This window comes from Tympanuchus pallidicinctus, unplaced genomic scaffold (genome assembly GCF_026119805.1).
Source record: "Tympanuchus pallidicinctus isolate F22 unplaced genomic scaffold, pur_lepc_1.0 scaffold10, whole genome shotgun sequence".
NCBI classification, from domain to species: Eukaryota; Metazoa; Chordata; class Aves; order Galliformes; family Phasianidae; genus Tympanuchus; species Tympanuchus pallidicinctus.
In genome coordinates, this window is record NW_026294619.1 from 16015560 (window position 1) to 16028316 (window position 12757).

Sequence of the window (12757 nt, forward strand, 5' to 3'; positions counted from 1 at the left end):
TCCTTTCCAACTGCTATTTCCATCACATAGCTCATACCTTCTCTTTCTGCTTTTAATGCCTTCAATATTTTTTTCTTGTCCCTGCAAAATAATTAGTACTGTCCAACTCAATTTCTTTTAAACTTCTTTTGTCAGCAAATGCCTGTACATCACTAAAAAAAAGTTACCTATAATAAATGAGTGTAACTAATCAATGTAAACACATAATAATGAGTTCTAATTAGTTATATAATCTGAATAAACACAATGAGCCCTCTCTTCCAGTCTACCTTTTCTTCTGCCACTTAGCTTGTTGCTGACTCTGAAATTGTTGGTATATTTCAGAGCTAAAAGACAAACCTGTGTTGGATGTTCATATGCTTTATATCTTACGATTTTTCATATAGTAAGGATGACTATATGATATTCTGTTCTGAAAATGCTTGGCAACTGTTTTGCACAAGAGTATGTAGGTGGAGAGGGTAGCTAAAAACTATAACATTTGTCCTTCAAACTCCAGGCAGAGGTATAGCAGTACATGTACGTAGTTAAGTAGTCATGATGTGCACATCATAGAATAATAATCAAATTGTAAATAATGTTTTATGCCTCCAAGTGATGTAGTAGGATTAAAAAAAAATTAATGAAAACTTTTTCACCCCATTTTATGCTAGATTTTTACCAGCACAAGATGAGAACTCAGTCAAACTGAGAAGTTCCCATGCAAGTTCTGTGATCTGTGTTAATCAGTTGACTTCCTAATCATTACTGAAATAAACAACAAGACTACAATAATACATTTTTGCTATTGTAATTTAAGTGTTATTCTAGTGTAATTTCAGGCATAAATCCATGGTATGCTTTATTTGAAACCTAGCTAGCTCCTTTAGCACCTGCAGTCCTTTCTAGGAGAATGTAAATGAGGATATTGGTAATCGAAACAATTTCTTGGTGCTGTTATGAAAAAAAAAAAACAACCAAACCAAAACAAAAAAAATACCCAAAACACAAAGCACTAGTGTCACTGACTTTGTTCTATGCTTCAAAACATAAAGGACATACACTGTCTGTAGATGCACAAATGCAAAGTGTTGCAATGTGGCAGATCAGTGAATCAATGATTGAATCTTTTCCCTAAAGAGGCTGTTTACAGGAGATAATTAACATTATTGTGAGAAACACTTAAAAAAAAAAAAAAAAAAGTTAAATGAATATTTATGAAATTAAACATATATTTTGTACAGTTCATGTTAAGATTTTGTTTGTTTGTTTCTTTAGAAAACCTTTTAAGAAACATCTACTCAATTGCATGTTTGGGATGCTTTCGAAAATGTTATTTTTCAGGTCTTTCTGCAAGTAGATTATATTAGTGCCAAGGGAGCAGTTGAAACCAATTGCTTGAGGCAATGTAAAAATATAAAATAAATGTCTGTCTTGATCCCAATGAGTGTTTAACTTATGTAAGAGTGGAATGTTAAAGAGAAAGGCAATGAAAGAGAAAAGAAATGATTCTCAGACTCATTTCTTCTGTTTTTTTTTTGTGTTTGTTGTTTTGTTTCTTTGTTTGTTTTTAAGTGGATTCATGTCAGTATGGTGTACTTTTAATTGAAAGATGGAAAGAATGTATGTTGGAAGAAAGAATGCTAAAGTAAACGACTAGGAAATGTAAATCTAACAGTAGTAAAAACTTGCCTAATCTTTGTATTTTGCTGATACATAAAGCAAACCATGAGGCAATGCTGTAGAAAAACAACTTTGTTAGGTAATGCTTCAGTCTAAGGTCCAAATGATGTATGACTCGAGCCAAGAAGGAAATGTCACACCAGCACTTCCTTTTTTCTCCATTTAAAAGAAATTTAGAAAAAAATATATGCTGGTTAAAAAAAAAAAAATAAAAAAAATCTTGTCCTTTTATGCTCATTCTGTGTTTGTAATCCCCTGAAATATGATCTGTCTCTGACATTTTTAGTTAAAATTTGCAGTCTCAGCCCTCTGTAGTAGTTACTCTTCTCCTTAATTTCCTGGTGGCTGCTAACATTGCTTCTTACTGAGCCTTGCTGTGCAGCATCTGCTGAAACTAGTATAGGTTCCAATTCACTAGATTTGCTGTCAGAGTGCAAAGGGTTTGAAGTTCCATAGGCACAAAAATGAACTTTAGAGAACAAAATCCTTTAGTGCACTCTTCTAATGATGGCAGAAGAAGCAGACTTTGGGCAGCCTAAGACCCTCTCAAGCTGATTTGGAACATGAAAACATCAAATTCGCAGAAAGATCTATTTTGCTTAGTGAGAGGTAGACTGTTTCCACCCCCCACTCCTCTGCCTTCTCTTCTTAAGGCAGAATACTTGCATTTGAAATAGATTATTTCTCTAGTGCTGCTATATCAAACAGACGTTAAATCTTGATAAAAGACTACAGAGAGGCCTCCCTGTGTGCCCAGTGTGTATGTCTCAAGTACTTCGGTACTGCACTTCAGCAGAGCTATTCCGATGGGTTTCGAATCGACGTTGCCAGGTTCTGCATACTTGCATAGTCTGGATAGAGGATGCCTGAATTAAATATCAATAGCAGTCCGGTTACCATACACTACAAAGATTTGTGATGGGCATGAACATGTTTGCAAATATATGTTACAAATGCTGTTTGTGCCCAAATGTACATAGTTCTTGCTTCATCTGCATTTTCAAGATGATACTGACTCCCAGTGAATAGAAGTAACAGAGTTTATTTACGGTTAATTAACTGAAGAATAGACTGAAATTCAGTATGCTGATAAATTTTTAGTTTTAAGGAGCAACTTTTTTAAGAAATCCAAACATAGAATCTAAAAACATCAAATGATTTGCATGGCTACCCAGAGTTCAAGGTTTTGTGCATTTTACATGAGAAGATACAGAAATATAAGGAAGACTAAAAATGTGATAGACTTGTGGAGTGTTGCCAACTATGAAGATAAATTATTGTGTTTCAGAGCATTGCTCTAGCTCAGTGAGCATATACACAGGTGTTCCAGGAGGGTTTGTATTCATTTTGCCTCTGTAGAAGTACAGAATTTGTTTCTTTTAAGCGTATTAACAGTGTGGATATAGGACACAGGCTTACGTCTGAACCTGACCCAAGTCGATGAATTGACTAAATAAATGAAGTCATGTTAGGAAGATCCAAGCAAACATTTATGGAGAATAAGGGCTGTGTTGGCTCAGCAGTCACACAGATGAGAAATTAAGTCAATTCTCTGGAACTACTCAGGATTTGTTGTTGTTCTCCCATTATTAAGTACTTAAATTCAAAATACAAATTAGGTACTAAATACAAAGATTCTTCCTTGTCTTCTGGTTGGATGGGAAAAGGCCACAACATTTATTGGTGATTAGCTTTGTTTTCTTTAGACCTTTTGTGACATGGCGAGAAATTGGGATAGACTGAAGACCACTACTCTTTTAGCATCCTATAAAGCATGAAAATAATTAATAGGTGATTGCTGCTACTAATATGGGCATTCCAGTATGACTAAACTGGTTCCTCTGTCTCTCCATATGCTTTCAGAAATATGTGTTTTTGCAGACAAAATCATATGATCCATTCTCGTACCTTCTGGAGGAATCCATCCCTGTCCTGAAAATGTCCTCCAGTACTCCAACTTGCAAAAGATAACTTCAAGCTGAGCCTTTTTCTTCTGTTCTGCTTCCACCTGTATTTGAGAAACCAGCCTGAATATATTGTACATGATGAGAAATTAAGGCTGGGGGCAAGGGGGCACCAGTTGATTAGTCAGAATAACACTTGTTATGCCCACAGTTTGAGACAAATGGTGAACATGCATGTACTGGTTTCTTTTAAAATAATATTTTTGTGGAATAAGCTTTTAACCTAAATGATACTTATAGATCTGTATTTGTTTCTGTAACACACATTATTGGACATCCGTACAGGTAAGAGCATGTTGATAAAGTAAAAATCAGTGGGATGTGAATCTGATAAATGTACTCTTTCCTTCTTTTTTGAAGTCTTATGTAAACAAATTCTTTAATTCAGTTTTGTTCTCCCCCCTCCCCACCCCCCCCTCTCCCCCACATCTCCCCATGAGAAGGTGAACAATCTTGGTCTCTGGGTGTCACAATCTAGAATTACAATCTAGTGTTATTGATTAGATCAGAGCAAGTTCTTCTTGGGCATAATGAAAGCCATGTAGGTATGAATGACTCATCAGGTATTTTAGACTATTTGGGAAACAGACAAGCTTGCAGCTGCTTTGAATTTTGCCAATTTCTTCACAGTCAGTAACACTGCAGAAAGCTCAGACTTCAGGAGCAGTAATCCAAATAGGAATATAAACAAAGCAGTGACCACTAAACTTCTTCATCCTCAAATTTAATGTATGAGGCAAAGGACTTTGTCTTGGGAATCATACTGTTGGGAAGGAGAAAATTGTGTTTTGTTTAAAAACAACCAAAAATAGTATGACAAGGAAGAATATTCAGAAGAGCTTACTTGGAATTATGAATGTTTAAGTTATCCCAAATAATAATATTATGATAATTAAAAAACAAGCCATGTTTTTCTGAGAGGAGTGATACTGTTTGAGTATTGAGTGACCTACAGAAGAGCTCTAACACTAATAACAGTGTACTTTAGGATGCTTATGTCATAAGTGGTTTGCTTATAATGCAGATTCTAGCTTTAAAAAGGCTACTGAATGCATAATACTCTCATCTCCAATACTGTCCACTCTCTCTGGCATTGTTGATGACACTTTTTACTCAGTCCAAGTGTTTCTTGGAAGTATCTTTAAGTGCCAATAATGAAGCATCTTAGAGGCTCTATGTCTCAGCATAGTTGTTTGTATTTTTTCAAGCCTGAAATGTAATGTGCTCAAATTCAGTTTTTCTTTTTTCTTTTTTTTTTTTAATCAAAAACAATTATTTTCTTTGTCTAGTATTATTGGCTTTTTCTTTCTCTTCTGTAAAATCTATGTGGTTTTTTTGTTTTTTTGGTTGTTTTTTTTTTGTTTTGGTTTGGTTTTTTTTGTTTGTTTGTTTTTTAATGTGAAGAAATAGATGTTTTCTATGCATTATGTTATCTTAGGAAAGGTCCAGGAGTCTCAGAAGCTTTTATTATCGTTATGGTGTAGAGGAAGGGACTAGGAAATAATAAATCCCTTAGTGAAGAGGCATAGAAGATTTTCATATCAAGATGCACTGGAGTGTCTTTTAATTGGCAAACAGTTGTACTGTCAGATCTTTCTGATGCAGTTTGGTCCTGAATGCTGAAGGAGAGTTAGCGAGTGATAAGATTTTCTGTCCTAAGAGCTCATGGACTGGATACATCAAGTAGCAGGAATGATGCAAGAATAATTTTTTTATTTTTGAAATGTTATGCGTATGCTGTATTGTACTTCTGCCTGCACGTGCATGCTGCAGTAATGCCTGAGAGCCACGTGAAGGTGGAGCACAGGCCTGCTGAGGTGCAGTCACTGGTTGCTCCCATTGTTTACATGGTGTTGGGCAAATCAGACAATACTTAACTTTTGCAATTCAGCTTGCGTGGGGTGGAAGTTGACCAAGTAGCTTGAATGCAGATTGCATTCCTCAGGTAGAGTGGGGCTTTCTGGGAACAGAAAGCACTGTAAAAGTGAATGCAAACCCTCAGGAAATACTGACTGAGTCATGGCTTGAACCAATGATTGAGCATGTGGTAGGAAGGCAGAGCCAACTGAGGAGAGCTCAGGCACAAACAGTGCAGCTGAGTGATTGGAAGGGCCAGGATCCACCCCTTCCTAGATTTCATTTAAGGGTTGGCAGTGGGGGGTGAGGATATCTTATCTAGAGATCTCTGTTTACCTGAAGACTTTGTAGTCCTTCTGAAGATGAGCAGATTATTTCTGTGCCCACTACTATTATAGTAGTGGGTCTAGTCTAGGCAGATCCTCATTTGTTGCAGCCTGGGATCTTGCTGCTCTGCTGTCTTCTTGTTCTTTCCATGTTATACCCCACAAACAGAGTTTGTACCAATGCTGGTAGTTATGCAGCAGATTGCAATTGTTACAGTTGGAAAGATTAGTGCAGTGGAAAAGTGATACAACATTGAAATGGCAAAAGGGACAAACAGGCAAAGAATGCTCACCCATCTCCCAAGATCTAGGCTCACAGGGAAAACTCCCCAAGGCAGGGATTTCCTACCAGAAATCCCTTCCTGGGTCAGTCAGCCCTTAAATGGAGTCTAAGAGAGGTGTAGCCATACTCCACTCCCAGACTCCAGTCACACAGCTGAATTTCCTCACCTGTGCTCCCAGGGCTGACCCGATCCTTTCCCCAGGTGATCAGTCAGTGACTCAACAGTTCCCATACAGCAACTAACACAGGTCTTTTTGAAATTAATTAGTTAAAGGCTTCCCAATTATAAGCCCTGATGAATGGGCAAGGAGACAATTTCTTCAACAAAACTGAAAAAGTTAAGGACTAACTGTGTCCTCAAACAGCAACCCCCAAGCTTACATTCTGTCTTCATATTAATCTTTTCCCTACCTTATCCAGAAAGTTCTTTACAAATAGCAGCTGTAAAATAAATTCATGCACACCAGTTATGAGTGAATGTGCCACATAACATATTCCCTGGATGCCTACAGACTGCCCGAATGTTTCAGCTTGTACCTACTCTAGTTCTTAGTGGACTTCAGAAAGAGACATACAAATGCACTTTCTGCTTCTGAGAGGTGGCAGAGTTGGAGATGACAAGAGCATGACACAGAGTTGAGAAAGGTGATTGGCTGCTGTATTGTGTGAAGATGGGGGAAGCATGGTCCATGAAAACCACATCCTCCTCACCTCAAGGTCTGTAATGAGAGCAGGTTCTGCTGGGGGACACAGGGCAGCATCTCACATCAGCCGCATGCATGCACAGATGGGCCCGACCTTATGCCCTCATCTAGAATTAGGTCCTGATTTAGCTGTTTTTTCTAATTAACTGGACAAATGGTAACCAACTTTCGAAGTGATTTGCTTGAGTAAAGAAAGCATTAGTATGTCATTTGGGATTTATTCATATTTTATGAAGCATTTAAGAATTTTTCAGAATGAATTGTGTTACGCACGTATAATATCAGTTACACAGAAGGCTGCTTGATTCAACAATGAACAGCTAAAAAGGGCAATTTTGTCCTTTATTGCCCTGTTTTTTCCCAGTTTCACTTTGTCTGGAGTGAAATTAATAATAATAGTGTTTCCAGCATGTCTGAACTTCTATTGAAATAATAAATCAAGCTTCCAAGGCACACGTGTGATTTTAAAAATACATAAACATTAATGAGCTTCATTTTTCTCAACTTTGTCTTTTTTGTTTCTCACTTTGATAGCATATCAAACCATTCTTAATAAATCAGATCTCAAAGTTAAATTGTGTACTACATGTACAACAGTTTCTGCTGTGCAGACACATAAATGGCTTTGGCAACCACTTGGAAATATAAAGAGATTCATAAACAAAATATTCATCCAAAAATCTACAGTTCAAAGCATACCCAATTAGAATTCAGAAAGCAGATGAGTTTTAAATGCAGTCTTAAACTTGGAAAGAGAATCTATCAAGAGATAATTGATTCCACCAAACACAACCAATCATTGAAAATGTTCTGCCACCAGAGGATTCTAGGAGCTATACAAATGATAATAACTCTATACTTTTCCTTATGATATTTCTGACAGATTTCTACAAGCCATTGTCCCATCTCGCTGAGCAGACTCCCCCTCATCTGTCACGCTACATTGCCCTGCTGTTGTCCTATTTCTTTCCCGGATGATGAGGGCAGCTCTGTGCTTGCCTCCCTTTCTCTTCCAGCAGAGGCTGGGGAGAAGTCTGCTTCTGAGGGGCTGTACTGGCTTTCTTGCCACCTTGAGAAAGGTGCCATTTGTGCAGGCAAATGTGCTTCTGTGACTTCTGGTGTTGAGGAAGGGACCTGCCATATGGATGAAAGAGCTGAGGCCTGTTATCCTTTTTACCCCAGTTTAGCTCCACTGATGGCAGGAGAATAGAGACTCATCCTTACAAGACTTTAGGCTGTTCATTGGCTTCTTTCTGCTATTTTTCTCTAAATCTTTCCTTTTTGTGGTAGGATAGATTTGTCCCAAACCAAAACTACTCCCCCCATGCATGCACACACCAGTCAACAACAGAAATCACTTTTGTCTGTATATCTACAAGCTCTGATCCAGCTTGCTTTCTATCAGCCCTTTGAGGGTGGGGAAGGAACTATTGTTGCCTTTATTTCAAATGCATAGTTTTAACGTGAATCATTCAATATCTGAATCAAACTGAACAGATCTCTGTCTGCTTTATATTTCCTAACCTACCTTATTTCCAAAACTGCCATGAAAGGCATGGATTTTTCCACATGGACTTGAGCAGGGAAGTGTAATAGAAAAGTCCATGTGGGTGACAGATCAATTTTACTAGGCTTATGCAGCGGGACAAACCTAATCAGACTTACACCACCGCCCCACAACAGGGTTAGTGGTGTGTGCTTTGATTTAGTATTCTGCTGTTCTTTTGCTGTACCTGTTCAAAGAATGTGCTTAGACAAACCTAAAAGGAGCCTACAGAATAATTATTTTGGCCCATATATAAATAAGTAATTTTATCTCTTGCTGCTACTCAGCAATTTTACTGCTTTTTTATTTTTCCTCTGACCCCTTTTTCATCAATGGTTTTATTCATATAGAGTGCTTTTAATGGAAAATGTTTGCCTTGTCGAAGAGGTTTGCAGTGGTGTGTGCATATATGTATTTAAAACTTCTGTTTCTCTTTTAGTAAGCATTTTTGTTAATTTATAATTGTGCTGATGTGTTTTGTACAGCAATTTACTTAGAAGTGTACTGGTTGCACAAGAGCAAAATTCTCCTTTAAAATAATGAAAAATTATGCAGCCAGTGTTTGTATATTCTTAACACTTCCATGACAAAAAATTGAGCTTGGATTTTATTATTATTTTTTTTAATTTTATTTCTACAAATAGTCATCAGTAAAAACAATGCACTGCTATCCAGAAGTAATAGGAAAGATTGCCATGACGTGACAGCAAAGGATGTGGAAACCTCTCAGGCATACTATGCAAAGTGGGGTTTGCTGATATTTTAAAATAAGTTATTCTGTGAATAGGGAAGCCAAAGAATCTTCTTTTTTGTGTGTGTATTCATGTCTTATGTGCTATCTCTGACAACTGTAATCTCAGCCCCTGCCTGCGTCTCCTGTACTGTTCTCTCTCTAATTCCTGACTTTTGCATCCCTAAATCCCTGGAATAGCTTGTGCTCCCTTCTGTGTTTTCTAACCACAGGCTGGGCAAAAAGCAGCATGTGTTGCAGATGGCGCTGAGCTGCACATTTGCTGAGTGGCAGCCGATAGACCAAACAGAGCAGATGAGCATTGAATGGATACAGCAGCCTTGTGTCCTAATTTACATTTCTGATCTGCAGAACACGGGAAATTTCTAGTCTTCTGCCCATTTGGCTGATACGGACTGATAGGATTTTCTTTTGTTATTATTTTAAGGACTGACAACTAGGCTGTGAGATGTCAAGATCACACATACCTTGTTTTCTTACATTATGAGAGTGAAAAGCATCTTGGTTGTCTTCCTTTTCAGTTAGACTCAACCTGAACATAAATCCTTACAGATCGTTAATAAACTCTTGCTTTGAAAAATAAAATAGCTGCCAAGACTTAGATATGTAGGCTGTGGTCTTAGTTTCACAGAAAATAAAGACTTTGGCATTTTGGTATTAAGGCACTGAAGTCCGACTGATCGTTAGATGGATGGGAAGGGCAGCAAATTTCCAAAAGTAAGTGTTGTCCAGAGGAACTACAGCTAATTTAAGACCCAGAGGCGCTCCTGCTTTGAGGTACACTAAATATAAAATGTCTTTTTCTTTCCTTCTTATAAGCCATATTTGAAACAGCACTGCAATTAACTTCCTATAGGTTGTATTTCTCTTCTTTTGTGTCTGGTGCCCTTTTGCTCTCTTCAGTTCTTCTGAGCAGCCTTATGTTGGGATCATTTAAATATTGATAATTAAGCTGTTTCTGTATCCATCTTCTCCCAAATGAAAGGAATATTGTTTCCAACTCATCTGGCTCAGTTAAGAGATTCTGGATGATTTATGTCTTCTTTAAAAGATAAAACGCTGAAGTAATAGTTATAAATAGATGTGTAAAATCATACTGGTGAATCTCAGAAGCACCACACTCAAGGAGAGCAATGCAGTTGACAAGCAATTTAAGCTATAGTATGGAAGGATGCAGAAAAAACAAGATTTGCATGAAAAATATTGAGATCATGAGAACATCAAATTTAAACGGAAAACTCATGTGCCTCATGATTAAATCATGAGAGCTGACATTACTGTTATTACATTCAATATCCTTGGCTTTTGAAAATAGTTTTCTAATGAGGGTGGAGTGTATCCATCTGTACAGAAGATGAGCATTGTTTGTATCTAGCTATCTCATTATGATGAGAATCAGGAATACAAGACTCTCAAATCTTAATACAGGTCAGAAGAACTCAGATACCTCCAGTGATGGCTGAGCCCCTCTTGTCACGAAGATTACCCAAAGCAAAGACAGAGACTGACCCTGCTTTTGAATCGTACAGTCAACCAGTCAATCAATCAGTGATTAAACAGTACCAGGAAGTGGGGGGAGGGTGGAAAGCAGAATGAATTTCAATCAGGTAGCTGATTGTCTATTTATTCCATCTTATCTGTGACAATCATTTATCTTAGGACAGAATACAGCTACTCACATCAGACATAGAGGCACTAAGTCTAAAGAAGGGTCATTGCAAATAGAGTATTTCACATCCATCAGGCTCTACACTTGCATGACCTACAACAGCCATGGCAGACTTCTTTCTCTTTCTTTTGATGCTGTGCTTTCTGATATACTGTGTGGTCAGGAAAATCTGATATACTTGTTACCTGTGTGGAAATATGGACTTTTAAAATCAGTTTATGCTTTCGTGATGTACTATAGCAGAATAAATCTGGATTATACTTCTGTGGGCACCGTGTTTAATTCTAAGAATGAGAAGCTAGTTGTAAATGGAAGTGCTTCAAGTCTATTCATATTTTCTGAATTTTTTCCAGCAGTTGAAGAGTTCAGAAAAGAAAAAAAAGAGAAGAAAAAATAAGTTATCTTTGGAATTGATTTACATTTTTCTCTCTGTTTTAGTGATACTCACTGAGCTGTCTTTAATACTTAGCTTTGAATATTTTAGCTAAATCTGTAGGATGTGTGTTTTCTGTTTGTTTTTAAAATAGCTATCATCTTCATGAAAAGAAGCAGCAGCACTTATATACAGCATTATTTAAAAAACAAAAACAAAAACAACAACAAAAAAAAAAAAACAGGGGAAGATAAAAATAACTAGAATCTGTTGTCTGGAAGTTGCTAGGCTCAGATGCTTTATAGCACTCTCCTGAATAAGAAATGTACCTCTGGGAAATATTCAGACTGTTTCCCTAAAGAAGTAACTAACTTTTTTTTTTTTAAATCCCTGTAGAGTTTATGATTTCATGGTCATGTCAGACGAACTTATTTCTGATTATAAGCAGCTGAGTCAAACAGGACACTCCTTGCTGTGCCATAATCCCCAGCAGCCATGTCACTTTTGCCATATCACATTTCTTCATAAAATATCTTATAGCTGACACTGTCAGAGGAATGCTTTTGCCTTGAAAAACTGAAAAAATATAATTAACTATTCCAAAGACTGCAGAATTTGTAAAAAATTATTGCTGATGTAGTGATGTCTTCACACTGTAAAGCAAAAATCTTTTTTTTTTTTTTTTTGTGAGTATAGCAAAAAAAAAGAAAAACAACAAACAAATATAACCAAACGAATATCTTCTTAAAAAGCTCTTATTTTTTATAGTATACTGTTTTTATATTTTTTAATTTGTATCTTGGAACTAAACATCTCTTTTGCTTTTGATGTCGATGGGTCTTTTGTATGTTTAATACAGGCTTAAATTATTGTGACAACCATGTATCCAGTATTAAAAGAATTATACCAATGAAACTGCAGCGCAATAACATTGGAATAAAACCTATAGAAGGAAAAGTGGATTTTAAAGGGCAATTTACACTGTTTATTGTGACTCCTCAATTTGCAGTAGGAATAATATTGTTTTACATGGAAGAGGAATCTCTTGTGCAAACAATGCATTTTATTTATATCATCCATGTTACAAAATATCAGGTGAAGACAATACTCAAATTAGAACCAATAATATGAGACTTAGATTGATTTTCTTGCTAGAAATCTTCTCTTTGGATGTGAGGAAGGAGAGAGAAGCAAGCCTTTCTCAGTTTGTACTCTCCTGCTCCTATCCCCGCTGCGTTCATTTAAACATTCACTGACAGAGTCACTCAACCCTGGTGCTGGCATCCTGCCCCGGAACCAGGGAGCAGTCCCCTTGGTCTCGAACACACCCTCCCTTGCAAAAAAAATCCTTGCCTCTCTTCTGATCAGTTCAGCATTATGTGAGGCAATAACATTTATTTCCTATGTAGTCTGCCAAGCACAGAAGGGATTAGGAGTCTGGAATGATTAAGCCCTGAAAGAGAGCAAAATTTGCCAGCTGGCTTTGAGTGTCTCAGAAGAGGATGATCCAGAGGGAAATAGCCAGGGGACCCAACCAACCACTCTGAGCTGGGAGTGTCCCCACTGGCTGCCAGGTGGAGGGCAGCCCGAGGGCACTGCCAGTACTGATGCCCGATAAGGAG